This window comes from Schistocerca americana, chromosome 1, assembly GCF_021461395.2.
Source record: "Schistocerca americana isolate TAMUIC-IGC-003095 chromosome 1, iqSchAmer2.1, whole genome shotgun sequence".
NCBI classification, from domain to species: domain Eukaryota; kingdom Metazoa; phylum Arthropoda; class Insecta; order Orthoptera; family Acrididae; genus Schistocerca; species Schistocerca americana.
In genome coordinates, this window is record NC_060119.1 from 225,125,570 (window position 1) to 225,129,124 (window position 3,555).

General features: G+C 41.2%; 1 non-coding gene across 1 annotated transcript; it reads left to right on the forward strand.

Annotated features, from left to right (window-relative positions):
- Positions 1–3,210: 3,210 nt before the first annotated feature.
- Positions 3,211–3,294, forward strand: Trnas-gga. The gene is given in 2 exon segments: positions 3,211–3,250; positions 3,260–3,294. It is a non-coding gene; the product is annotated as a tRNA-Ser (tRNA).
- The last annotated feature ends 261 nt before the right edge of the window (positions 3,295–3,555 follow it).

Consider the following 3,555-nt stretch of genomic DNA (forward strand, 5'->3'; position numbering starts at 1 on the left):
GGCGAAGATTAATTTGGGTTCCAGAGATATGGACGAAAACTCTAAGCGATACAGACTCCACGGTTTACAAAGATATGTTTATAGCATTTATATATTTAGATAACGCTTTTGATGATGTTGACTAGACTCCACTGTTGGGAATTCTGAAGGTAGAAGGGATAAAATACAACTTGTACGGAAACCAGACGGCACTTACAAGGGTCGAAGAACATGAAAGAGAAGTAGTCTGTGCTCCATGTTATCTTCTGTATAATGAGTGAGCAATAAAAGATTCCAAGAGGAAATTTGGAAAGAATATTAGAGTTCAGAGAGGAGAAATAAAAAGTTGAGGTTTGCTGATAAATATTATGTATGTATGTATGTATGTATGTATGTGTGTAATTATCCGAGAGAAGCCAAACACCTTAAAAGAGCTGTTGAACAGAATGGATACTGTCTTTAAAAGAAGTTATGAGGTAAACATCAACGCAAGTGAAACAAAACCGAGTGAGGTGCCGCAGTCGTTAGCATTCTCGGCTCGCATTCGGGAGGACGACGGTTCTAACCCGCGTCCGGCCATCCTGATTTAGGTTGCCCATGATTTCCCAAAATTGCTTCAGCCAAATCCCGGCATGGTTCCTTTGAAAGGGCACGGCCAACTTCGTTCCCCGTCCTTTCCTAATCCGATGGGACCGCTGACGTCACTGTTTCGTCCCCTCCTCCGAATTAACCAACCAACCAAAACAAGGGTAACGGAATGTAGTGGACTTAAATCAGGCGATACTGAGGGAATTAGGTTAGTAAATGAAACACTAATAGAGCTGATAACTTTTTCTACTTGTGCTGCGAAATAACGGATGATGCCCAAAGTAAAGATGGTATAAAATGCAGAACTGCAATGACAAGAAAAGGTTTTCTGGAAGCTACTAATTTATTTAAATCGAATATAAATTTCTTTTTTGGGGTAGTCTTTTTTGACGGTTTTGTCTGCAGTTAGGCGCGCACAGAAATGAAACATGGTCTTTAAAAAAAACGGTTCAAATGGCTCTAATCACTATGGGACTTAACATCTGAGGTCATCAGTCCCCTAGACTTAGAACTACTTAATCCTAACCAAACTAAGGATATCACACACACAACCATGCCCGAGGCAGGATTCGAACCTGCGACCGTAACAGAAGTGCGGTTCAGTACTCAAGCGCCTAGAACCGCTCGGCCACAGCGACCGAGGTCAATAAACAGTTCAGAGACAAACAGAATAGAAGCTTTTGAAATCTGTTGCTAAAGAAGAAAACTGAAGATAAGATGGATGGATCGCGTAACTAATAGCGAAATACTGAATCGAATTTGGAGGACTGCGGAAGAATTTGACTAAAAGAAGGATCGGCTGATAGGATAGATACTGGGGCGTCGACGAGTTCTCAATTTAGTAACGAAGGGAAGTATGGCAGGTAAAAACTGGAGTGGGAGACCATGGTTTTAATGCAGTAACCAAGTTCATAAAAAATGTAGGCTGCTGCAGTTATGCAGAGATAAAGAGGCTTGCCGAGGATGGACTATGAGACAGACAACCATGGAATCCGTATGACAAGCAGAGCGCAGTAAGGGCAGAATAGGACTTTCAAAACTGCGACAACCACCTATCGCGTCCAAAGGAGTATTTTGAAGTGGGGAGAGCAGAAGTGAAATTAACGTATTCCTGACAACAAAAATGGTAGCCTTCAGTCCATTTTTACCTCAGAGTAAGAAAATAGAATAAACGAGCATCTCGAATCGTTGGAGACAAGATTTTTTGGAATGACATTTTAGGATCTGTGATTCATAGCATTTGGACCAGCTGAGGATGAATGATCTTCCTCGTAATTTTAACAAGGGTATCAGAATGGCTGGAAGGGATGGATTGCCATTTATTGGAAAAAATTTCAATATTGAGGTTGAGGTCACTTGAACTCGCTTCTTCTACAAAAGTAAGTGGATTTAACAAGGTGACTGTCAAAAACTTCTTTGCTATCTTGATGTAGGGGTTAGCAAAGCACAGTTAACTATCTCATAGCGTTTTCAATAAAGATGAAAGGGGATTCACCACAGTCCAGGGTAAGAAAACAAACATTATTGCTTTTAGAGGTAGATTACTGGTTTGGTCAGTTACCGCAGCTAAGAGGTGGTGTATATGTCAGTTAGAGGTACCTTTATCAAGCCTTTCAGTGTATTTACATGTATTAGGATGAAGCCTGAGTTGAAGGATGGAGTTTCTCCTGGTACAGACTTACCAGCCAACCTTCAGTTTGGATGCAAAGTCATCAGTCTTTTGACTGGTTTGATGTGTCCCGTCATGAATTCTTTTGTTGTTCTGACCTCTTTATCTCAGAGTAGCACTGTACACATAGTCCTCAATTATTTGTTCGATACATTCTAATCTCTGTCTTCCCCTGAAGTTTCTACCCTCTATAGCTTCATGAAGTAGTGTGGAAGTAATTCTCTGACGTCTTAACACGCGTCCTATCATACTGCCCCTTTTTGTCGGTGTTTTAGACATGCTTCTGCCCCACCAGTTTTAAAGAGAATCTCCTCATTTCCTCTCATCCGTCCACCAAATTTTCAACATCCTTCCACAGCATCAATATCAAACTCTTAGATGCCCTTTTTTCCGATTTTCCCACAGTCTAAGATTCAGTTCCACAAAATGGCGAGCTCCAAAAGTGCATTCTCATTAATTTTTCCTTACATTAAATTGTATATTTGATACTACGTTGCGCATAATGGTAGCTAAAAGTAGTCTTACTGGGGATGGGCAACTAGGTAAGTGATACTAGCTGTTATTTAGTTATTTGTTCTGGATCTGTGGGACCAGGAAAATGACAGTTTTCGCATGTTTTGAAGGGTACTAATGTAACCCAGCTTATCTACCGAAGAGCTACCTTAAAAGAAACATGTACATCTTGGCTTGAATACTATGAAATACTACTCAAATGTCCACGATCGGTATATTTATGAATTACCTGCGACATTGACCATACACGGAGAGAAAGACGGCACCTATGGTAACAGGTTTGTTTCACTGACGGAGAGTAATAAAAATAGGGCAATATCTGGGCTGTTCGACTGTTAAATAAAGACTTACTAATACCATTACAGGGATCAATTTTCGGTAGATTAGCGGGGGAGTGAGAAATCATTCAATAAGCTTCAGTTCTCTATACATGGTTTTTCACAATTCCTGTTACAGGGCCGGCCTGAGTGGCCGAGCGGTTGTAGGCGCTACAGTCTGGAACCGCGCGACCGCTGCGGTCGCAGGTTCGAATCCTGCCTCGGGCATGGATGTGTGTGATGTCCTTAGGTTAGTTAGGTTTAGGTAGTTCTAAGTTCTAGGGGACTGATGACCAAAGCAGTTAAGTCCCATAGTGCTCAGAGCCATTTGAACCATTTTGAACCTGTTACAGGTTTCTAGGGGCTGTAGACTGTACTTAGCAAATAAAGTTTTGATAAGCAACCCATCACAGGAAATGTACAATTTGGACAGAAAATAAATTTGAAGATCGGATCACTTTCAAACATTGTCCTTTACGGTACGGTAGG